The 26773-nt window shown below is 38.4% G+C and overlaps 1 protein-coding gene and 1 long non-coding RNA gene across 4 annotated transcripts in view; one reads left to right on the forward strand and one right to left on the reverse strand.

Annotated features, from left to right (window-relative positions):
• Positions 1-1559, forward strand: part of LOC143901497 (uncharacterized) — a 155106-nt gene extending 153547 nt beyond the window's left edge. The window contains exon 4 of the long non-coding RNA XR_013258099.1: positions 197-1559. This is a non-coding gene — a long non-coding RNA (uncharacterized LOC143901497). The remainder of the gene's footprint in view (positions 1-196) is intronic.
• Positions 1-26773, reverse strand: part of LOC143901496 (nephrin) — a 146375-nt gene that overhangs the window by 46861 nt on the left and 72741 nt on the right. The window lies entirely within an intron of this gene.

Genomic DNA, 26773 nt, shown 5'->3' on the forward strand with positions numbered 1-26773 from the left:
TTTTTTCTTGTTGAAAATTGGAAGTACCTATATTAAAAGACGGTTATCGGTGTTTTTACGAATTGATATAGAATTTATGGTAGAAGAATCTTTATACTCTTCTTGTCAATACTCTTTGACGTCTGCTAGTTTTTTTTAATAGAGATTCCTTTTACTCATTCACAAAGTTAAAGAAATAATATATTTTCTGTTGTAGGTAGCAGATATTTCAACGAATCATTTATAAGACAAGTTCGACGCACCCCATTTATTAATATGACACGGACAAGCGAAATTAAAGCCGGATGCATTAAGTAACAAAGTCTGGAGTCGACTAACTTGAGAGATAAGAATAAGCGCCACCGGCATTATAAGAAAACATAAAAACATATTTGAAGGACTTTTTGTTTAGCGAAAGCCTCCATCCGAGTTTTATAAAGCTGCAGCTTTCCCGTGGACATTGTTCTACAGAAACCTGCTTTCCAGGGAAGAGAAGACAGATTTGAGTGCTCCTTCGATAAAGTTCCAGACCGTTCTTTGTATCCTGTTACTTATTTACTCCCGTTGAAAGAACGTCCCGACTAAGGAAAAAAGGCTGCAGGGAAGAAGGTTTCCAGTAGCACATTGGCGAGCTTTAAAGATCTTTTCAATCGGGGGGTACATCCTAAATGCATAGCACGGGGCTTGGACATTGCGTTATCTCGTATTCGGCAATATGCTCGTATTTATCCGTCCAAAAGAATTTTCCAATACTACTGCAGCGGATACTGATGAGTTATTGTGCTCAGCGGCGAGTATCAGGGCGCATGTCGCGAATATTTATTCACGTGTGAACTTTCGATGTGCAGTTCAGCTATAATATCTCGCGATTCCTCAATAACCGTGCCGCGCGTCAGTAATTAGAATACTGGAATATTTTAATTTGTATATTGCCCGCGCTTTTCTAAAGCTGACTATTTTTCAATGCTAAGTGACTTTAAATTATTTACTTCATTAAATATTGTATAATTAGAACAATTTAGAGAAATTCTCTGACGTCCGTTTAAAGCGATAATTTCGAATAATTTATATTCCCAATATATTCCTAATAACCTTATTTTTATCGTTGTATTATCGATTTTGTCATTAGGAAAACGATGAAGTCGTTACAAGTCTCGCAATCACGGGAGATCGCGCACATAATTTTTCTTTGTTGAATTTCCGACGCGCGTGAAGAAGAGAGTCGAAAAAGTAAAGCTAATGAGGATGGAACCCAAAGAAGAACGTGATATACCACACGGCGAACATGAACGGGCAGGAAAGTCTGAAATCACGTGGCAGTAAACTAACGGGAGCTTTCGGTATATACCCTTCCGCGTATCCAGAAAGAGGGCTTTCCGGAGTACGAACGGCGCGTACGACGTGTTATCCGGCTCGAGATTACTTCTTGGAGCGGAAATAGGGCGTCGGCTAAGGCGCCGTTTCGAAATTATCGTATAATTTTGCGCAGGTAACAGTCGCCGCCGCCGACGAAAATAACAGCGAAGACTATAGCGCGAGTCTGTCCAGACGACAGACCTCAATTTTCTTCAATAAATTATTGCGCGAAAAGACTCGCGCACGTACCACGTTAACGTGCAGCTAGCACGAATATTAGGACAAAGTTCAGCTAAGTTGAGCACAGCTTTATAAAGAAATTGAAAAACAATTCTGCTAATTGATTTAAATTATAAAACGTACGTACATATTTTTACGTTCGCGTATAATTTTCCTATGTTCGAAAGATTCAAGTATTTTGATTTGAGATGCCCTATGTACATAATATTTACATATGTACATAATATTTATGTTGATGAGCATAGCCATATAATATCGTTGAAAAGGTCGACTCATCCCACAACTAATTTGATTCAGTATCTATTAGATATATATTAGATATCTACTGAATCAAATTAGTTCTAAAGTGAGTCGATCTTTTTAACGATATTATATGGCTATATGCTCGTCAACAATAGACTTATCTATTGTTCATTTTCTGCATTGTTCGGAATTTTTCAAATGTTTTTTTTTTTTAGAACAAAATCAATGAAATATTGTATATGTAATGGTTGCAATATGATTGTAAATTGTATAACAATGGCGTAGAAAGGAATAAGGGATAAGCATTTTGTGTATTTAATTTGAGTAGTAAATCATTACGTTACGTCAAATGTTCATCGTAAATATTACATTTTATTTAATTGAGAAATAATTCAGTGCGGATATATCGATTCATTGGTAGTTTAACTTCCTTGAGCGCGCGGTATACCCGGTATTGATTCGGCCCGGAGTCTCGGATTACCTAATTAACGGATCCTTCTATCTATTCCGGAATCTGCTCAGGAACCGCCTCTGTGCGACGCTCATTACTCTTTGATCGAGCGGGTGAAGCGCGAGTATAATTCTCAAAGGAAAATTTTAAGCAGCCGAGACGCGACGCAGACAAGATGCAAAGAGACAGCGATACATGTTCTCGGTTGGTAGTCGGTGAAAAATAAAGAGAACTACACTCGTTTCAAGAATTGAGAAATAGAGAGAAAGTGAGGGAGAAAAAGAGAGAGGGGGGAAAGGAGGGGAAGAAAGAGAGAGAGTAGCAACAAAAAAGAAAGAAGAGAAATTCGAACGAGCCGTGGGACGGTTAAATAGCCCGTTACCATCGGTCGTGTGTAACCTGCGAGACCCTCGAGTGACTTCTCCATTACCTCCCATGCGATCCTTCCACGTCGGAAGTTCGTTTTAATGCGTTCGCATCGAGATGGGTGCTGGCGACCCTGGCAAGCTCTCTCGAGTGTCGTCTTAGGCGACTTGGTGGGAACTTTCAGCGAGTTCCATTCGCAGCGATTCAAGATGGAGCATTCGCTCGAGCGCATCCTTTCTCGATATTATATCGAGTAATCTGAGACAACAACACGGCGAGCCGGACGCTGCCGCGTAATTGTAATTGCGACGCGGAGTTTCTGGAACAATATGCATCCGGACGTATCGAAATTAGATACTGCGATGAGCTCGGAGTATTCGCGGTGCGCCAAATCCGTCCAAGTTTCTGGCGTGCATTACCGTGGATTGGATCGGTGCACGTAACGATACGTCCTCACTATGATCTAAATCACGCGGGAATGTCGGCGAAATCCATTTCGGACCGTCGCGCTGACTGCCATCGCCATGCTGATTAATAGGAATACCAAATTCTCGCGATCGTACTTAAAATTCCGAATTATACGGCTGAATGGATGGTTCCGTGTTAAGATAATATTGATTCGACGTACGTTCGGATTAACTTTATCTTAAGATCGTTACTTTGAGAATACATTTGATATCTGCGCAAATATTAAACGCGAACTTTTGGCGCTGCCACATACACGATGTTAAATAATTCATTCAATATCGTGTATCTGTAGCGAATATGACTTTATCATTGAATTCATTTCGCTTAAATGACATCATTTAATGTCATTTGAGCAAATTGCATAAATTATTGCGACTCGAGCTACTTGCTCAATTTTTTCTAATTATTGCTTTGAGAATAAAATGCGCATACAAAAGTTTTAATGACATATCATATAAATTAAATGAAAACATGAATTTAATGTCATTGAGCGTTATTGCAAGAAGCGCCAATTTTGTGCGAAAAAAATAATTTTAATTGGAATCGACAATAACAGAAAATTTTGAGTGAACTTGTTGATCAACCCCAAGAATATTCCGTAGCAATAACGCATTTCCGCAATGTGGTTCGTCAGATACGCTGCTCCTGTTATTTCAAGCTCACGGTCCAGAACAGGTTCTGTGTGACCAATTCGGTTCAATGAAGCTTCGAGAGCATGATCTGGATACTAAGCTCACCCCGATTCCGCTGACCAATCTCATTACAGCGAACCCAACGACACGGTTGGAAACTTATCGTTAAGCCGTATTGTTTCAAGTTTCAAGGAATCGAATAGTACGTACGCGAATGAATTATTCGAACTATTTGCCACCGCAACTACGATCAAGCATGTAGAAGTTTCTTTAGATATTATCTTTTTTCAAACATAATTGATTATAAATTTTACGCAAAAATTTCTTGTTATATTTTAAATTTTAAGTTTTCTCTTCCTTTGAATTTTCTTTGCAAACATGCATGATTAACTTTAGATATTTTAAATAGTCGCTTAGATACTCGAAACGTTCTAGTTCCCAAGTTTTGTGAATCGGAAATTGTTAATTAGAGTCATTTAATTTACGAACATCTTAACTATTAAGCATTTTACTAATTAAGAATTAATACATATAAACAGTTTTCAATAAATCACATTTTTAGATTCACTATCTTCCATAATTATTTCTAATCCTAACACAATATCAGTACTAAAAAAAGTTTAGTGACTTTTTTCTTTGCCATAGAAAACAGAAGATTCATATTATCCGCGTATAATGCATTAAATATATTTCCGCTTGTTAGTAGACTTCGTGCCAACATCATAGATATCGATCAGAAACACACAGTATCGCCAATGAAATTACATTATTTAGTGCACTTGGTCACCCTAGGTGCTTGTACCTAGGTACTAGTAGATTACAACGGTTTCGTGATTACTCGGCAGGAAATTCCGTTCTCGAAAGTGTGATATTAGAACGAAATCCGACGATCTCATTTTTAATCTTTCGACAATTGAGACACGAACGGATCGTGAAACTACTTCATCTATTTATTTCTCTGGCTCACGAAAAGTACTAAACAATTTCTTCGCGCGTGATCGCCGCGATTCCACGAACTAGGGGATGATATAATCCGCAGCTTTCGTTTGAGTCGGGATAAATAAAGCCGGGGGTAGTGTGTATCGAGCTCCAACACATTATCCAGAACAATGGAACAGAGGGTTATTAAAGAATAACTTCGCGTACCGGACGTCCCGCAGTCGATCAGCGCGCTCAAGGGTGTCGTCGTTTGCCGTTTGAACAAGGTACACTTTGTGATATTGTAAACGTGCTTCGCAAAATGAGTTGGCACCCAATTCACTTATAATTGTCAATAGATTTTGAACAAAATTCATTTATTAAATAGCCCCTCGTGCTAGAGAGAGATGCTAAAACCAGAGAAGACGCGCAATGTTCGATATCATATTAATTGTAGCTTCGAGAGAAAAATTCTGTACTCTTGATTCCTTTTCTAAAGCATCGTTATTCGCGTATATACGCAATAAGACGAGAAGCTCTTAATACCATTGATGGTAGTAAAGCCAGTCGACCAACCCCACGTTTAAGCCGACAAAACCGCATTTCACCGAAAATTTCGTTAACACCTCACCACCAGTTTGCTGAACTAATACCTTTTGCAATGTTTGTTTTATGCCCCGTTCGTGTTTTGCGCTGTTCTATTGTTCGTTGTAATGTGGCGTTCTTGATTTCCAGTACTTTTATTGGTACCAATTTTCTCGTCTTTTTAAATATTTTTCTAGAAGAACAATCGTCGAACTTTACTTTATATTTTCGTGTTATTTTATAATGAATTTTTAAAGAAGAAAATGGCTGGAAATCAACGCGCCGATTATTTATCTCAAGTTTCTTTAAATTTGCTTTACGTTTTCTACCTCCATACTTATATTTCTTAGTATTCTTCAGAGACTTTTAATCACAGTCTCATAATACAGCTGTAATTTTTCAACGAAGAATATTACGACTTAAATAGAATCCTGGAATTGTCTTCCTTGCAAGGTATATAGATCAATTTACCACGATGTTCCAATCAATTGGAATCTAAAACTCGCGTGGCCAACGCTATAGTGCGCGCGGTAGATAGCGAAATTGTACGACCAATGAAATATCTGCCGTCGTCCGGCATCGCCCGAAGATTTGTCAAACGGGGAATTGATTTAGGTCCAGGGGCTTAACCCCTGAGGGAGCCCGCAGCACCAGTTGGTTTCCCTTAGAATTCGTCCGATCGAAGATCCGCGTACGACTTGCACGCAAATAAATTGAGACCCTTATACTGGTCAAAAGGCCGAAAATCATGTCTATATATTTCCATTATTTATACCCACATCGAATCGCGTGACAAATTGCACTTATAATAGTGGGTCACGATGTCTTTAGATTACAGCTCTTCATAACTTTTTCACAAGTTTGATTATAACGACATCATAAACTTATATTTTAAAGAATGTAATAAAGTGTCGCTGAAATTTATGGTAGAGAGAGGTCAGACAATGGATTTCCGCGAGTTTGCGTTAAACTAATTACACGCAAAGCCCGAAATGTTAATTTAATCAGGCAACGTTAATTTTTGTCATTATGAGAGGATGCGTCTGTCTACGAAGTTATGCAATGCACCTTTTTACGAGTAGTATTATGAACGTCGTTACAGTTGCGTAACGAGGAGTCACAATTACGGCACAGAAACGTGTAAGTGTTTAATACCGTAAATGACATTAAAAAATCTGCGGTTCAGCCGTACGAAATATTACAAACGCTGTACCGCAAATTTCAGGAGTTACAAGGTTCCTACGAGCTAGCAACCTACAATTCTAACGTAGATAGAATCATGACAAAGAAACTATTGCGACGGCAAGAATCCACGAAATGGACCATGAGCGCCCTTAACAACAGTTTACTCTCGTCATAAAAGCAAAGCGACTTTTTTCTTTAGTCGGGAAAGAAAGAAAACGAATATTTGGTATGTGTGTGCTCGTCACGGTGTATTTTACATCGTAAATAAGGTGAAACACGTTCTCGGGCTAACACGGGCCATTAAATTCATCTCTGGTTCCATTAACCCTTGCGTACGTGATGGCGAGTGTGATCTCGTACAGTGCGAGAGATATATAGTGCAAGAAAACTTTGGCTGACGGTCAACCAAACAAAAATCGATAAAAAACCTAATCGAAAAAGCTCAATATATCAAAATAGGTCGTAAACTACTGTATACGCTGTATATATGTCGCGTTTTGTGACAAAATGAATAAAAGCGTATAAAAATGCTATGCTAAATTAAAATTTTGTAAATTCATAACTTTTGCGGCCTGTGTTAACTTCTACTGAATCGAACACAAAAGCGAACAAGAGAGTTTGGTTTTAATAAAAGTATACTAGCGACTAATTGTTTGACTGACAAAAAATCGACAATATAAAAATAATGTGGAAACTCTTGAAATGTAATAATAATGACATGTGAAAGTCACATGATTTTATAATGTGATCTTCGAATGCACTTCGCTTATATGGACCGTATTGAAAACTTAAAACATTTAAATCTTGATATATATGTACCTATACATAAGAGATACATAAGTACCTAAGATCATATAGAGAAATAGATATAAGTATTCTTTCACTATTAATATCGCGCATTAGTAGATACTATCGATACTATTTCTACTTTTTGCCGTAATTTAAAAAATATCTGGAAATTTCTAATTATAAGTTCATCTATATACATATACATTTCATAGTGACTAGAAATAGCATGGAAACTTTCTGAAAACAAAAAAATTTTTTTTTCCTTTATACACGGAGAGAATTTTTCGTTATATTTTACCGTTAAATTCAACTTGGTAACCAACGAATTTTTAAATATACAAGAGATATTTTACAAACATGGTAATAAAAATTACCAAGCAGATTAGTAATTTTTGAAAAATTATTGAAATTTTACTATATATTTTAGCAAAATTAATCAAACATATTTTATATTTTATTGTAATAAATATTAATATATTTTTTATTATGTAGATATTAATCAGAATAGTTCGTATAAAATATTCTTCGTAATACATGTTGTCTCACAACTACCATGATTTTCAATGTAAGTTCTAAGAGAAAATTCTCTCTGTGTATAAATGAAACAATACTTAACAACGAAAAAGCATTAAATTCTTATACATATTTCATTCAATTATAGTGAAATAGTCGAATCGAAACGTGAAGCGAGTGTGTTACTTATTTTCGGAAATGAAGTTTGATCATCGAATGAACATATGGCCAAACGTCGCTCGAGGTGTTCGGAAATCGGGCATTAATCCAATTGTCCTCTCTCTTCTCAGTTACCGCCATAAATTACAGGTTTCCAATTTCCAGAAGCCGAATTGTTGTGCCTAGCGCAGGTGGACGCGGTTAACGAAGCGGAAACGACGGAAGGAGAGGACATACATCGGTCATACCGGCTGCGTTTAATTATCCACGGACTCAGCGAGCTCTCAGAAGGATGCAGCGGTGGCCGGCGTTGAATTTCCTGTAGGTGGACGTCTGAAAATCTTGTTACAGTTTAATTGTTAATTTACCACCTCAGCTACCAGGAACACCTTGAACTCGGCGCAGCTATAGGTACAAAATGCGATTCGTCGAGCGCTTTCAAGAGAATAGGGACCGAGGAAATACCGAAGGGACGCAAAACCGCTCAAGCAAGAGACGAATATCCCATAAAAGCAAGTTTGATCTTCGTCGTCGTCCAGAAACAAGACACGAAAATTTGTCCCGAGTGCTCCAACGCACTCGGATTATTGTCATTAATGTAAATAATATATTCCTGGCTGGAGGCGTCCCTATGGCTTTAGGTGCGTGTCCATAAAGACTAAGGGCAAATCAATATCTTATAAACTGGACTATTAAATCACGTTTAAAGGGAGATAGGTTCTTCCTCGGCCGAAACGTCCCGTTCAAATCGCCGCTCGATCGCAATGGCGTGGCGTTTCTACTGTGTCCTAAAAGATTGCTTAAATTGAAATTCCTTCACACGAAGAACTTCTTAGTATTTTGGCATGGTTTACATTCTACGAGAGCCCCCCGTATTCCGTCCTTTCATCTATCGCGACTCACTCGCTACGGATATGCGCGCCGTTACGTGCCGCAACGCATATCTCATGTACATATTTATGATTTCTATTCCTGAAACTTTTTGGAAGACAGTTTTTCCACACAAATGCCTAAAAACTAAACCCTAATAAACCCAAGTCCTGCTATCGGTCTAGACCCTTACCCTGTAATCTTACTTTCTCCTACTATTTATGTAAAACTTTTTTTTCTGAATTTCCGAGTCATATATAACTATAAAAACCAGTTCTATCCTAAAGCAGGGTCCACATTATCGAGCCAAACCGCGAACCGAGCCCCGAACCGAATCTCGAGCAGAACTTGCAGACGAACCTCAAATCGAACTCCATCGCGAACCGCGAACATGAGTTAAAATTTTTTGGAGTTAAATCTCGTATTGAAATTTATAATAAAATTTATATAAATTCTTAATACATGTATGCAAAATGCATATTTATATTTACAATCGTAATTTTTAACATTGCAATATATATATTATAAATTTATTGCGTATTTATCACAGGTTTAGAGTATGTTTATGCAATATTAATTCTAAATTTTGTTTTATGGTTTGAAAAGGAATTAAGTTTTGAATACAGAAAAATAATAAAAGCACATATACATATATTCACTCACCTCTTTTCCTGTTTCCATACTTTTTTTATTTTTGCTTTTTCTTTTTGCAGAGATGCCAATATAATGTCGTCATCTTTTTGTCACTATCACATGTCACTATCACATTCGAGTTCTTTACTTATTTCTTCTTATAAAAAAAGTATGAAAACAGGAAAAGACGACTAAATATGTGTATACATATGCGTGCTTTTATTATTTTCTTGTATTCAAAGCTTAATTCCTTTTCAAACCATAAAACTATATATTTAGAGTGGTTACAACTATATTTAATATTGCATAAACACATACTCTAAATCTATGATAAATACGCAATAAATTTATAATATATATTGCAACGTTAAAAATACGATTGTAAATATAAATATGCATTTTTTTAATTGTTATAATGTTCGGGATTTTTAGCGTCCCGTATATAATAATCTTTTCTGCTCATAATCACTAATTAATTTTAAACATTTTTATCAGACCATTCCATTTTGTCTATCAGTAGACGTGTAGACTGCACATACGTGGATAGAATCAAATACAGCGACTGGGCAATTACTCACGTTTTCTTTCATCGTTCATTTTTTGTTTTTTGTCATTATTTGTCTAGCTCGAAGCTTAACTACCAGTCTACCACCCGACAAAGCGTGTAATCTGATCATAAATAGCATCTTTTGATGTTTCGTCGAAATACCGACTTTTGGTGGGACACTGCGAGCCAAACCGCGTATCATCAAAATCCTTGTAAATTCGTGGGGTGAGTACGCGATGGTTCGCACTGATGTTCGATTCGAGGTTCGCGAGCCTCGCGCGAGCCCGTTGGCTCGACAATGTGGACGCATGATCGGCTCGCGACGAAGTTCGGCTCGCGGTTCGGCTCGATAATGTGGACGCATGATCGGTTCGCGGCGAAGTTCGGCTCGCGGTTCTGCTCGATAATGTGGACCCTGCTTAACAGATCATCGCGTCATAAACCTTTCTGTTTTACCTTGTTCTTTTAAGAAGCCGCGCCAATCACTACTTCCGATATTAGAATGTGTTGCATCATTGGTCAACGGAAATTTAACCAATTCCTTTAAGCGAGGAATACCACACGTTCTATGCCAAATAAAGTCTTGTAAAAGGACAATTGCCTACTTTTTATTTTATTAAAATATTACGTTGCGTTTCGCACGTAACAGCGCGTGCACACATTTGCAAGTATTTAATTACAATTTTCAATGCAATTTTACGCTGGATGTCTTGTTCTACATATCGTACATTATTACGTAACATATATGTCGGCACGTATATCCGGCATATACAACGGTTTCTGTCAAAAGTAAGTTCCTAACAGTCTAATCAAATTGGATGAACGAACATCTCGAGTTTCCTAAACTCCGAAGACGTGTATAAACTTATCCGCGGCTCTCTACCTCTTCTTCCCGCTCCCTTCCTTCGAGTCCTCCTGCGGACGACATCACGCGAAACGCCGACAAGATATTTTAAGTCGGCACGTTTCGCAAATTTGGTAATTTTGGTGGAAATTCCGGTTGTGCCGAAACTTCGACGAGGAAATACTAGATAGAGCGTTCCATCTAGTTCCGTTACTAGGTGCGCACCTAATTATAATGTACGTACTTTGGCGCAACATCTGTTATTATTACTGTCATGCAACTTCGATCCCTTGTGCCTAATACCGTGGAAATGATTTATTCTCACAAGAATTTTATATACTGTAATCGTAAATGAAAATGAACATGAATACTTATATAAGTAAAGTTATTTTTAAAGAATATATCCAAATGTTTTAAAGCGTTACAGGATGTTCCTATTGATTTTCAACAGAGCGAAGTGTAGAAAGTGTAGCATTTGTACTTTCCTAATTTTATAATGAAGCGATAAATATAGTAATATTTAGGTTCAAATATATTTTGCTTTGAACTTTTCACTAATTTAAATGTATTCTGTCCGTTACTATTTTTAAATTAAGAACTTGAAATAACAAACAAATAGTCGATTGAAATAATGCAAGTAACGGAAAACCATGTAAGATATATTGACATTTAGTTAATGAGTATTTTCTCCTAGGGCATGATTTAAGAAAAAACTGCAATGCGGTTATTTAAAAATTAACGTACGATTAATACTGAGAATACCAACCAAAATCTCAAGTAATTATATGATGATTAGTATCTATGCATGTGGCTGAAACTAATTGACAATTTTAATATCATAATTTATAAAAATCATAGAAATAATTAACATGAAGTAATAATAGCATTAATTTGGACATATAGTGATTTTCTAAAGGATTGAGATCGATTTTCGGAGCAAAATCAATTTTGTTTTCGCAATTAATTCACAATATCTTGCAAACTAATTGCCCAAAACAAACGGTTTTACGCTTGTTGGAAACGTTAGAATCTTAGCTTTCAAACGAGACCAAGATCAATTCGCTGCGATATTTCTATACAAAGATAATTCGCGATTACATTGATCTCGATCCAATGGAGGAGTTAGCTATCGCGCGGATGCGTTTCTTTGATGTCGGCGGTGTTTCACGTATCAAAACACTTGAGCTACACGTGTTTTCACACTAGTGTTTTGGTAACGTATTAGCATACCTGTCAACTTACAAGCAAAAAATGTGTGCGGCCTTCTTTCATGAATGGTCCGCGGGTCGGATTTTGAAAACGCTATAACTTAACGAAGAGTTGACGTAGGGATATGCAATAAAAACGAATAATGTGCGTTTCACGTCCTGCATATGTTTATTCTCAATGCATATCTTCTTATCGTGACACGTATTCATATGTGTATATCTATATAATATGAGATAAGTAATATAATATATAAATCATATATAAAGAAAAACCTTCTAACTTTTTTCTCGGACAGAAATAATCATTACTCGGAAGATTTCGTCATATATTATTTCTTGAAACGCGATCATTTTTAAAATAATTAGGTCACAAGTCCATGCATTGATTAAGTAATTATTAATGATTAACAATTCATAAGCGTGCAATTCATTTAAGCAGATACTTTACGTTTCTTCAAAATAAGGATATATCGAAGGAGTAGAAAGTGAGATTACTAAATTATCGTATCGATGTAATATTTATGGACAATAATTTTTTAAAGTTATATAATTAACAATCACTAACTTATATTATAACTACAAACAATCACTTATTTAGGCAAAATTAAATTAGTATAGGAGTAATAAACGCAATCACCGGAAATAGTTTAATACTAGTTGTTTGTTGAGGAAGCATTTAATTGAAAATTTATTTAGTCAACATCACGATGTCTGGAATGTGAAATTTCTTGCAAAATATTCGATGTTCTAACCTTGCGGGATATCGTCTACATGCATAAATATGTAGTGATAAGCGTAGCGGAAGCTCGTTAAATCCCGCGTGATGTCTTCCAGTATATGTTCCCGGTATGTGTATGTCGACCTATCGTTTTACGATCACGAAACCGAATGAGATTCGCGAATAGCTTTGAAAAATTAACGAGACCCCGTTTCAATCTTGATTCCAAATTCTTTGATTCTACCTATGGTGATACACATTTTTATTTAACATGCAATCATTGGCCGAAACGACGTGTATCTCATGATAGGAGCATAAATAATATGCGTGTAAATTTCATAAAGTATAAAATAAGAAACGGACATTAGCATAATGCTTACCGCGCAAGACTTACTGTAAGAAAGATTAACGCGCATTATAAACAGCGGAGCTTCTTTAAAAGCCACATATAATCTGCGCTTCTTTGTGTACTTTGTCCATAATTCTCTCATCAACTGCTTACGAACTTGTCTCTCTCTCGTCAAATTTTTACTCCGCTTATTGTCAGTGATTTTGCCTACTTACGAGGTAAATAAAGTAAAGTACCACTTTACTTTTCGTAAGCAAGCGAGGCAATTTTTTACGTAATAAAATAAATTGTTAATCGATATAATGCAACGCAATGAATGAGACTATTCGCGGTTGAAACGGAATTTAACCACATTTTTCGTGGAACATGTCATTCCTATGTATACGTTTTTCTGATTGCGATCGATATTCGATATTTGACTGCTTCTGTGCCGACTGATTTCTCGCGAGACCGGGTAAAATTTCGACATTCATTATTCGAATTTGTGAATTATAAATGAAACGAAATGCTACCCGTGCTTTTGGTCAAGCACATGCTGTTTAATTGGTGTATAAAAAACAAAATGCAGCGAACATTTTGTGCACATAATAACTTTTGTGTTTCGCACAATGAGAGAATCAATTATAGATGCTACAATATTAACGAAAAGTAATAATCTTTACAAGAACATTTGCCTTTGATGCTGTTAGCGTTCGTAACTCCCTTTGGCGTCCGCGCGCTTTCGTGAAATGGGCCCATGTGGAAATAAATGCATTTTGCTCTTTCGATATTAATATGCTCTCTGTATACACATATAAGCTAAACGCTCTTTTTTGCACATTTATGTCTCGCAGTTTTCGAAATGTGGTAGATGTGATAGCGACTGTGCCGGTTTCCGAAAAATTATAGAGTGAGGTCTTTCCCTCTTTCGACCTTACGGGATGTTAGCGCGAGTTAGTGAACCGTTTGCGCCGAAATTAATAGATCTCCGGTCTCCTGCTTCCGGAAGGTGAAAGAGCCTTGATAAACAGCAACGGACTCTGTATCGCTACCGCTTTAAAATTTATGTTCCGCCGCGGGCTTCAGGTCCGCGCAGTGATTTTTCATTGGACCTTTTGCCTCGGCATCGGCGAAAGAAAAAGCGGTACACGGCAGTCGAAGTGTCTATGGTACACCGGAAATGCGCGATCGATCTTTTTTACTCGCGGTCGTAAACGCATCCACCGCGTATACAGCCGTTATGTTATCCGTTCCGAAACTTGGGCAATCGACCATTATTGATAACTCCCACGTATCAAAAGACATACATACTATTTTACTCTTTCTACGTACACTGATTTATGTCGCATTATATACGGTATATTTAACCAAAATATATGTTATTCTCTTTAATAAATTCAACATTTATTTTGTTGTAATTTGAACATCTCACATGGATTGTAATTGTCTTAACAATTTTTTAATAAAATTTTTTTATTTGTATTATTTATATTTATATTATAATAAAAGTAATGAATTATACATATAGATTAAGAACAAGAAAAAGAACCGAAAAAACCGAAGTAAACTGAAAATAATTTTATTGGTTCGGTTATGATTTAGGTGTTATAAACTTTTTTAGAATTTGGTACTATTTACGGTTTCCGCCGCGTTCAACTAAAGACAAGGTTATGCAACGGTTTTCGAATTTCGATTTCGGTTCGGTCCGGGTCTCTGCTTGCAAACAAACACATGATGGGGAAAAACGATACGCCGTCTAGTTTTAACATGTTAAGATTGCATAATTGGAAACATGAGACTATGTTTAAGCAAAACAAATTGTCGAGCTTAAAAGAAGATGTATTATTATGTGTTACAAACGCGGTTTCCTTTATGGGATTATGAGGAAACCGAAAATCGGTCTCACCGAGGTAAAGAATTTTTAATCTTCGGTCTTTCCTGGCGTTTTGTCTTCTCTTTTTGCCTGCTGGCGAAATGTCGGATGGCGACAGGCAAAACGTCTGATCATACTAGAAGGGCCTGAGATAACTGCGCAATGGGGTAGTTTTCATGGGGCTGGAGAAGCCAAAAGGGATTCGCGAGGCTGGAGGTCCATGAGAGTTATCAGAGATGACGAAGCGTTCCCAGGATGGTCCTTACCGTTTCCCGCCAACCCCCTCGGTGCCGACGCGTTTTACAGGCTCGTTCACAGCAGAGCCAACATTAGCCAATGTCACCTTCTTTCTGTTTCAAATGACTTTATTACCGCCTAATTAACCGCACAAAAGATGCAACGTACATATTATTAACAAGAATATCGCTGCGAACATATTATTGACAAATAGGTAGCTGTGTTGCTACAACGAAAGGGAAATAATAATTAAGGAATTGAAATTTTTCACAGATTCAAATTTTTACGTTATTTCAGGGTTTAAATTTTTATGCTATTAATATAAACAGCGGTATTAATACATTTTTTTCAGAAGATATAAATAGTTTCTTGTGTATTTTCTCTCAAATTTAATTACAAATTCAATATATATATGACAGAGATTTAGAAAGAATTAGACTATAAAATATCATTTTATAGCACATTCATTATTATTATTTATTATTAATATGCCGAGATCATCGAACTTTTGTAATCAACCCTTTAACAGATAGTATCTATTTATATAATAAGATAAGCAAGAGAGAATGTCAGTCACTAATAAACAACTTCCCTGACCCGTCGTTATCGCGAGGCTTGAAGGGAGGCTGCGGAATTTCGCAAGGATGGCAAAGGTTGATGCAACCTGAATTATCTTCTTGTAGGTTTTCGGTGATTCATCATTCTCGAAGACAGTCGCTTCCTTCCGGTGTCGGATATGCGATGCTTCATAAACTTCTTTGATACGAGATAGGAATAAAAGATGACCCCACTGAGAAACGATGTTAGAAAATGCTTGCAACGCTGCGCGAACGCGTTTTGAAAAGTCCATTCTTCGGAATTTCACGTGACCCGTTGCCATTTATCATTTTGTACCGCCGAGGTAATTGCCCGTGACAGAATAATAAATATTTTTTCAATACGTGGTGCGCGAGGATAGTCGAGGAAGGTCGACTTTTACAATCATAATAATTATCTCGTTTGTAATGTAAGAGCTGGCGACATTAAGGCGACATAAATCTTCAGTTATAAACCTTTCCACGGCAGCAGGTAAGGTATATCGAATAGCAGTAAACCTCCATACGTTACGCAATGACTTGTATCCATGGCAAAAACACTCATTACTCACTTGTACGACACGCTGTTTCTGGCCTTAAAAGCTTATTAAGTTAGCACTAGTCCTCATAATAACCCTCGTAAATTTGCGCTTCTACACATTGTACTGGAAGTTAATTAAGTTAGCAGTAACGCAGTGGGACGTCAAGAACCGATAGATATATAATTACTACGATCATATTCCGTAATGAATGTTTCGTGACGTTACCAAATATGACAAGGTTTAAATCAAATGATAAAATAAATAACAACGTCAGATCAAATTTTTTGAAATATTTCTATAGGCGTATGAATGTAAGAATGGCATTTTTTATACAGATTGATCAAATCGCCGAAAGAGGACCGTGCGGTAATAAGTTAGCGTAATATACCGCATTACGGTAGTATGTAAATGCGGTATCAGTAGCCCTTACGAATCCACATCGTAAAATATAATCAATCTCCGTAATGCGGACCTGTAACGAACGTCCGGGAACCCATTATCCTTCGCTTTACCGTACAAAGTAATATTTAAACGCGCGTTTCGGCCCGCGGCATTCTCATGGTATGTTAATCAACTCGTACGAATCGCCGCATATTTCACGTGAAAAACGGAAAACGAAAATACTGATTCGACCGGATATCATCCGCGAGCTGACGTTGAATTAATTGCGCGGCGCCCGAGCTGCACGCGCCTTGAATTATTGTGCCCGATTTTTTAGCTCGTGCGCGCGTGCTTGGCGCATTCTAAACCCGGATTCACTCCTAACGCATGCTAACGGCGAATGCGAGAAATTGCACGTGACAAATAAATTCGTAGCTTATTTTTATACGTACGTGAGCGAAATGCGCAAGCACATACACGCATACACGCACGCACGCACGCACGCACACACGCGGAAAATAGGTAAGAAATATAACGGATTATATTTCCGTAATATAGAGGAATACTGTCTTTTTCTCCAAATAACGTCCCCTTATGCAGTTACGCGGAAAGACACCGAACAAGCAGACTCTCGGTCTGTTATCGTAAATCATCAGCCAGGCGAGGTGAATAATGGCCCGTCAAGTTTTCCAACTTTTTTTAAACGTCGGTGAGAGATTAATGCATGCGTCGGTGGTCGGTGGTTCATATAAGCATGTATACGCCTGGCATATATGCTTTTATCCATCAATTATTGCTGCTAGTGCGATGTCCGCCAATGTAAATTACAGCAAGGGCCACAGGAACATGCATGCCTGAAGCCTGATCTACAATGTGCTCTTTGCTTTCTGTTTTTTGCCCTTAACCTGTTTGCGACTATCCCGTATTTCGCAATTGCGTCGCGTAACGCGATGTTTCTTGTTCTCTGTCGCCTAAGATAAAAATTGACGAACTTCAGAAGAGACAAGAAACATCACGTTACGCGACGGAATTGCAAAATACGAGATAGTCGCAAAGAGGTTAAGAGCAAAAAACAGAAAGCAAAGAGCACATTGTAGATCAACCTTGATGGTCAAGAAGGGCAAGAGCAATACAATAGAAAACAAGAAATCAATTGCGAAACGGAGCGCACTTTCGCTTTTCTTCGTCTATACCGGTAATTGGTCAATTATTCCCATAGTCAATCGCAATTAAGGCGTTAATTAAGCGTTATCAAATTTGCACAGATAATCGATTAGCGGTTCACTTTAAGTTTTAAACTTGTGCCAAATTTACTTTTCGTGTAGACTTTTTTTTATTTGATCTCTGAAGAAGTCAGTTTACTTCAAGAAGTCACTTTATTCGTGTTTATTAAATATAGTGAGAAAAAGAGATGTGTCATGGGAGAAAAGATCGACGAGATTCGTGAATTTTTACCCGCGCATTAGCGTTACGCATTAGCGTGTGTGGAATGTGGAATTGTATTTCCGAAAGTGTAATCGCGCGAATATAGCAAAGAGCCAGGGCAGATATTGCACCAGCAGAAACATTTCTCTTCCCCGGTATAATGTAACACCCTTTTCTGGCGGCGCTACGCCGGAAGCGCGACCACCACCGTAGCCGCAACCTCTTTCCGCCGTGTCCCGTGCGGTTATCGTCGACCGCGACGTAAAATTTATGGGAAATCTCCATTCGACGGCAGCCAGCAGTGCGCCTTATGGCGCGCACATCGGAAAACGAAGAAATCGGTACGTGCGGCAATCTTTATCCGATCTTTCACCGCGCCAAACGAAGAGCCGGCAGAGTCAGCCACCCGTCGCGTCGTCGACCGAACTACGTTCGTACAGTTTCACCCTTTATATCCCCCGTTTACTCAACCCGAGTTTTCACCCTCCACTCACTCTCTCTCTCTTTCTCTCGCTCTGGGCGTCTGACCCAAAAGTAATAATGCAATATCGGGACGTCTTCGTAGAGAGCTCTCAAAGCTATATACTTTTCGCTTTGCCGCGACGGACTCTCGCACCCAGTAGTCACCATTATTTATAAGGGCTGCGTGCCTGGCATACAGCAGCGTGCGGCCACCTCACGTGTGAGGTCACATGCACCGGGGTCTCGCATGGCCAGCAGCAGCAGCAGCAGCAGCGACTGGAAGAAGGTAAGAGTAGGTAAGATGCAAAAAAGCCGGCTTTTCGCAGTTGACACGCGATCCTACGACGTGATCGTGCCACTCACTCACTTACGAGAGGCCGCCGCGAGAGATGATGGGCCACGTGCCGCGTTCTACATCGTGCATATATGTATACCGCCCCGACGCGGAAGGAAAGACCGATTTAGAACCTTCCCTTCACCCGGGAATCGCGGCCGTACCGACGGTGATTTTATCGCATCGACCGGGAATCGACTCTCCTATACCTGTAATTTCAGGTAATACGCGGATATGATCCCTCCCTCGCCGCGCTACCGCATCCACGCTCTCATTGCTGACTCTTCCGATATGCAAATCGTATCTTCGTGCATGATGCACAGGACGAATCCTTTCTTGATTTTACGCCACGCCGAGGTTTGATGAAATGTGAAATAAACTTTCGAATTTATTCGTAATATTTCGTTTTGCTTGCATAGTATATGCTACAAATTAAATTTGTATTGTTAATTACAATTTGTGTAAGATACTTCATATCTTTATTCACCTTATAGAATTGGAGGTCTTAGAAGATCGTTGTCTTGATGGGTATAGAAAAAGGAAAGTTATAATAAAAATATATTTTTTAATAAAATTTTTAATAAAAACGCGGAATATTTGTGTTCAGATTATTATATTTAAGCATTAGCTTAATTAAAAAAGTAATTGATAACAAAAAGTAAAAATAAGCTGATAAGTTGAACTCTAAAAGTGTAAATAAATCATAGAACTTTATATCTCAATTAAAACAAAGGAAATTTTAGTTTGATAAAATTTGAAACTTATAATTACTAAGTAAGAACTTGGTTAGATGTAATGTTGAGGAAAGTTACGCGGCATTTCTTATAAAGTGGTCCTGATTTAAATTTTCATCAAAGAAAAATTAAGTGATAACGAAAACTAAACTGAAGAACTGTTCATTCGTTACTATTATTATTTCTGCTTGTTATTTTTCTATTTCCTATTCTATCTACAAACTTCAATTATAAATATTTTTCCACTTTGCTAATTAATTTTCCTTTGGTAAAACTTCAATCTCTCTCTCAGTTCTCATTTATTTTGCAGCTCGTAACATTCAACTTTAAATATTTATGTAACGCTTAAAATAAATTCAGTTAAAATGAGATTAATTCAAAATTAAATAAAAACTTTGTTAACTTTTAAGACCTTTATGAAATATATTTCATATACGAATCGTTAAATCGCTGATCGTTTATATTAAAAACTATCGATGTTAAATTTTATTGACATTCTTGTCGATTTAGAAATACAGCTTTAAGTTCGTCGAGGAACATGTAAGTACATAAATAAATCGATGAAAAATGACGCTACACGTCTATACGTAAATTAATCTTTTACTGCGCCTTTGAAGCATTGAACGTTAAAGCGAAAGATAACGCAGCTAAGATGAGCTTTAATGCATTAACGAGAGCGCGCTAAACAAACGATCCAAGACGCAACCACTAGCGTTAAACGCTATATAAACCCAGATCCCCCGAGTGCAGCCGTTACGAGGGTAACGGCTCAAGTATGAGGAGGGTGTCACGCCGCACGTCCTGAGACCGTGCATCATTCGCCGAACCGGTAACCGCCGGTCACTACCCCTTCACGACTGCCATACATCGTCTGTATCCAACGACTCAATGCACAAGTATCCACGTACGTTCTATTACGTGACGAATGCCACTGGCATCGGCCTTCCCTATTCGTTCCGAAAGACAAGATTGCCAGCTAAAATCCTCTTTTCCCCGTACAGCCGAAGCTTTCCGACATTCGCGCCACTTTCGGATAGTCGCAAAGTCGAAATAAAGCTTTCATGCAGTTGCATGGGGATTATAACGTGACGAAAAGACGCGACGTGACGTAAGCTCGCATTTTCTTCCGAGAACACACGTATACGATTATGCTGTTTGCAAAAGCGTTGAATTCTATTTGCGCGCGGATTTTCTGTCATGTAATTTACGAGATTTGTGGTCATTGAATAACTCGACGCACTGGATTAGCCAAATTAATTTTGAAATTACATAATAACGCATAATACATGATAATGTATAGGTGTATAGTGATAGGCACCTATTGAATTATGTAATATTCACAAACTGTTACCGCTCATACCAAGATTTAAATACTGTAATTGGCATAATACATGATATATGTTTATTATAGCTCCTCTCTATTGGAATATTTATAGATAAGATTTATATTATGGCATTGTTGTGATCATTATTTATGAATATTAGAGATTCCATATGCATTTGTTATATAAATATCAATTTAATAAATGTAAAATAAAAAAGCTCCATTTACATTTATTTATATTTTTATCTTCATAAATATAAATAAATTGCTCGTTCTCTATGTTTTGTGTATCAAATTTTGGCAACGACCGAACATACGAAAACTGATAACAGTTAAACAGCTGGCTGGAGATGAGCGGTTAATTTTTTTCATGTAAACGATAAGCGTTATAGGCGAAGAGACGACAATCGAATACTTTATTCTCGTAATAAGAATTGCTGCCGCCAAGTGAATCCAAAGAAATGTCGATGGAAAGTGGAGTGCTAGAAAGTGGAACCTGAGGTTTACAAAGGAGCGCGATTATCCTGCCGCTACACTGAGGATCTCTACGGATCGAGCTACGGATTTTCGAGGGTACAAGGAGCCTAAGCCGAATCCTCTTTTCCCCCCTTTTTATTCGCGCCGTTGTCTTGTCTTTCCTGCAGCATCATCCGCGGGGAAAAGCTTCTCATCCTCGCTTCCCGTTCTTGATGCCCCAATATCATTAGAGCCGACCATATATGATATTCACGGCTGTGTCGGCACGTAGACTCGAAATTCAATGGCACTATGGATCTTTTCTCAATAAAAAGGAAAATTCTATAAAAGATCCTCGCGGTCTCGCCAGATCTTATTTAGATCAGATCGATGGAGTGCCTCTTAATGGCGGTTTGGCGACCCTTCCGGATTCTCCACCTTACACTCATATACGTGAAACTCTGTACGCCCGTGTGTGTGTGTGTGTGTTTCGTACGTGGGTGCGAAATTCTATCGCCCACTTTTGAAGCAACGTCCCCGAATCCAACCGACTCGGAAAAAGCAATCGTTAAAACGGGCTCAGCGCGCCGGCTCGGACAGCTTTTCACCAGGGACGGTCTGCAAAGCTCCGCTATGACCTCGGAGAGCTTAAGCACAATACTTTCCAAGAATATCCGCACACGGAAGATCGTCAAAAGCGAATATCAGCGGGATTTTGGAAAATGTAGAAATGTCCTTTTTTTTAATATCGCAAGATATTAAATATTTAACTGCCGAAATTTTCATAGAGATATCCATTTCAGATTTTTAATACAACTTTCAATTGCCTAAACTTGGACTATGGAGAGCGATATAAAAATACATTTTTCACGTTTTCAAAAAAAAGAACTAAGACTAAACAAAAAATATAATTTTATGGTAGTATATTTATCTTTTCGTTTAATAAAGAGAAAAGTGTAAGGAGTTTTATATCGTGCTTAAATATGTATATAAAAACTATTTCTGTCATACATGCAAATGTGTTTCATTCATCCGTTACCGTCCGTTCGCATATCTCTGTTAGAACACGATAGAACGAGATAGCGATAAACTTGCAGTGTTAAATGGGTAAATGCACAGAGTACTATTTAACGCTGTTCGAAGCAATAGTATGTGCAATTGAATATCGTATCGGTCGCGAACATTGTTTGATATTGTTTCGACAGCTGCTTAACGTGTTTAGATACGGAGACTGTTTCGCGCGTTTCAGTGTGTTAGAATTAATCAGATGGGACAGGCAGTAATTCTTCAGGATGTATAGTCTCCGATGTTATGCAATCGCTCTAGCTGTTACTGCCTTTGATAAATCGTTCGGCAAACACGGTGAATTGGAAAGATACATTAGCAAGACGAATGACGAAATTAAAAAAAAAAAAGCTAGGGCGTCAAGTGCTGATGGCGCCGGCGAGGATAAATGTGAATCGCAAAAATCATGCTGTCGCCGACGCATATGCCACGTGCCGCGCCAGAATGCGATTACATTTCAATAGTTCGTTCATTTCTACACAAGATAATATAGATCAAGCTCAACGCCACTTTTTATATATTTATATTATTATTCAAATAATATAATCATTCCTAAATCTTGTACCATTTTACGTTGCAACGAAAAAGTATATAATTAAACCGAGGAAATGGATGAACGGTAATCAAACTCTACACGGAAATATTATCGTGAAAGATAATGCGGGGAACGATCGGCGCAAGCGGAGAAATCCGCGGTGCATTAAACACTTCTTGCTGATGCACGAAAGTACACCACGAGAAACGATAGAAAACGAGAGAGGCATTTCTTCGTGCGGTCCTCTTAGGTTTTATGGCGGTTTCGTCGAGTAGTAATTTCGCGCCATTGCCGTACTTGGTTGCAGCAAAAGATGGTGTGAAGAGCTGGTCAGTCGGACGCGGTGCACGCGCGAACACATAATTCCGTTTTCCGCTGTCCACTGCGTCCTTAAAGCGCTTCCGCGCTATGCGTCCATTCCGCAAATAGACGCGCATTCACGTGTTAAACGAATATTCGTTTGACTTGCCGTACCATTAAGCTCATTCGCGTATTCCTATTTGCATATATCTATCAGGACTTTTTTTGTTATATATACATTATTATCAATATCATATTTGATAAAAAATTAACAATTCAGAGGACTCGATGTACAATTCTATTTTTTTTTCTTACTTTTCGACTCACAATTTTATTCTTAAAAGAGAAATAAAAGAAACGTCTCTCTCTCTCAGAATATATTTTTACATATAACGCTTCATAAGATCTCCTCTTAAATTGCACAGTTTCGAATGACGAGTATTCGCTCAACCGCATTGCGCACACGAGTGAGGAAGGTTCGCGTGTTTATTAGGAGAAATGTATGCGGATACATGCGAGGACAATATGTGGCTGGTAATCGAACCGGCAAATCAACTAGAATCGCGCGATCGAATCTAGTTGGAATTTCAGCGAAATTCGGCCCCGAGGCTTCGGCACCATGCGCACGAGCGCACATGCCTCCTCGCCCTTCCACCTTTCTCCCGAGGTCTCTCCATGAGCTATTTCTCTCCGGGGCGATTCAGGATAGCGTGCCTGAAACACGAGTCCGATATTATCGCTCGGCGTGCAATTTTGCCCCGTAGTTACGGCACGGTACGAAAAGGGACTCCGCGATCGATGACCGCGAGACGGACGAGGTGAACACTCATGATCGCGCCGGCATGTTAATTGGCTGACACTAAATAATGCCTTCACCTGATACCGGGCGTTAGTCGCGGGCAAGGACAGCGCGCAGCTGTGAGAATTAATTTCTAGTCGCGCGGTTAAGCCCGACTACGTTCCCATCCCCGTTTCACGGTGTTCTGCAATTTCGTTCCGCGTAACAGATGCGGTATCGTATTCGGAGACGATATGTCGCCGTTACACAGACAACGCATCGCATCCCCATATTATCAACTTAGACGACAGCATAGGGTGTGTTGATCACGAGAAGAGAACGATAATTAACGGTATATCGATGCGGTGGATTGCCGTACGGAAATGCGCGTACCGATTTGTCGACGCGGATTTTCGCCATTTCTTGCGATAATCGCCGCTTTTATTCAGGTAATCACATGCTGCCGTGTTCTAAATCGAAAAAAAATATATATATTTTCTAAGCGTAGTAGGTCGAATCGAAAATTCAGTCCATTACGTATGGCAAAGTTTTCTTCACAGCAGTTGATTCGCTCGTGCTTGGTTAGCACGCGACGTAAGTAGATCGAAACATCGTATACGCTAATTTTCTAAGTCCGCGATTCAGCGGAGAATCGATAATGTCAAAAATATATTTTTTCCATTTTTCGTCCCTTTAAGAGAATCGATCCCAACTCGTACTCATTTAGAAACATTGATACAACAAATAAATTACAAATCTCTATCGACGTCTTAATTTATCGCGTGTGCTTATTCCAACAAATAAATGAAAATTCAGCCATCGTTATTATTTCGAAGCTGCCCGTTTTGCACAAGGAATGGAAAACACCGAAAATCATTTCACTGCGCGATTATCTGCATCATCGATAGAAACTCCATTGCTCGTCGCGGTGTTATCGCGCGATGGCTTACGCAAACCGATTAATCAGGTTCCGCAAAATACCCGAAATTGGCGTCAGGCGAACGGGCCAATGGTCCCGGCCATTACCGAATCAGAATTGTTTCCGAAATTCCATGTAATCTGATAGGAACGCGATCTGGTGGTTTGCATGATGTACGCAAATAATTCTAAAAATAAAAGAGAGGAAACATTTTACCGCGCAAACGTGTGTGTCTTGTGCTGCAGGCGATACGAAATTATGATCTGTTACAGATAATAACTTTCTCACGGCGAACGTAAATTCGAATTGTCAGTTTTCGATCCCGCTTTATCCGATATGTGAATACCTGTCCCATCGATTTTGTCGTAACATATGAGTAAATAATATTGGCGTCTCGCGCCGCGGTTTAAGCCATATATGTCTCTATAATTTATCGTTGCGTTATTCGACGTATAATTTTAATATTTACTAGTTACTAGCAAATCCGAGTACCTATTTTATGTCGCGGAACTGACGAATTCTTCTGGAAAGCGCTTATTAATTAGACGACAGTCCAATTTTAGTGTTGGCTCTTTTTAAAAGACACAATTGTATCGATCCATCAGTCTACATGAGTCACATAAAAAAATTTATAATTATGTAAAATATATTTTTTTATTACTTAATATAAGGGGTTTTTTATACTTAATATAATCAGAATCACACACACAGAATCTATTACATTTTATAATTCATTAGTAATAAGAATGTCCAGTTGTAGATCCTTAAAATTTGCATAAATGTTGCATTATCTCTGAAAACCGTTAAGTTCTGAAAAAGGCTACGGAAACTTTACAGATAATATTTTGACAATATAAGGATTAATTAACCACTCCGTAATTAACTGTAATTAACTAATGCATTGGCCGCGTGTTCGTTTGTGCATACTGCGAACGCGAACTACCGCATCCCTACATTACATCTGCCGCCTCAAGGAACAGGAGCTGCAGGATTCCCAGTGTATACATGAAGGGTTCTCATCTTGTACTGTATAGTGCCGGCAAAATTACGGATTAGACGTCTGTCACGATGAATATTCCCACGAATATCAGGACAATATATAGAGCCGGACATGGCAATTTTGTGACAGTGTAAATTTGTATACGGCGCGATATTAAGTGGAAATGATGCTACACCTCGACGCAATATTTTAAATAAAAAATTTCACAAACGCGATTTTGTTCTTGCAATAGCTAGAACGTTAATGTCTCGGTGAAATAACAAATGCGTGCTCACGCAAATATTTTGCAACAATGTATCAGATGGAAAATCGGCGCGGCGCATTCTGGGCTTTACCGTTAGATCGATTGTGTTTCGGATTTGAATGGAAACAATTCCGCACCGCTATCGGTTTACGACACCGCCGCGCCGTAATCCTGCGCATTGGCGCTGCCGATGTATGCGGATTGTGTAATCAGATTTTCGAAAAATTCTCGAAACCACGCAGGCATACATACGGCTAATGGAGCCATATTGTTACGTTAAACTGTTTCCGACATTGCGTGTAATCTGAAAACGCCAATTAACCGCGACCTATAGATAAATACTTACAGCGTCTCGCATTATCGATACGAGAAACAAGATTGTAACGAACCATTCAATAACGAATATACAGATAATCGATGAAAAGACTACAACAGCTCAAAAATAATTTAAAGACGAGAAGTTGATCACAAGTTGTGCGAGATTTTTGCAGAGTTAAGCAGGTACGAACGGGGTGTGGCTATAATGACTCAATGGGGTAGCCATTAGATAAAACTAC

This window comes from Temnothorax americanus, unplaced genomic scaffold (genome assembly GCF_048541705.1).
Source record: "Temnothorax americanus isolate GAGA-0224 unplaced genomic scaffold, ASM4854170v1 Scaffold34, whole genome shotgun sequence".
Lineage (NCBI taxonomy): Eukaryota > Metazoa > Arthropoda > Insecta > Hymenoptera > Formicidae > Temnothorax > Temnothorax americanus.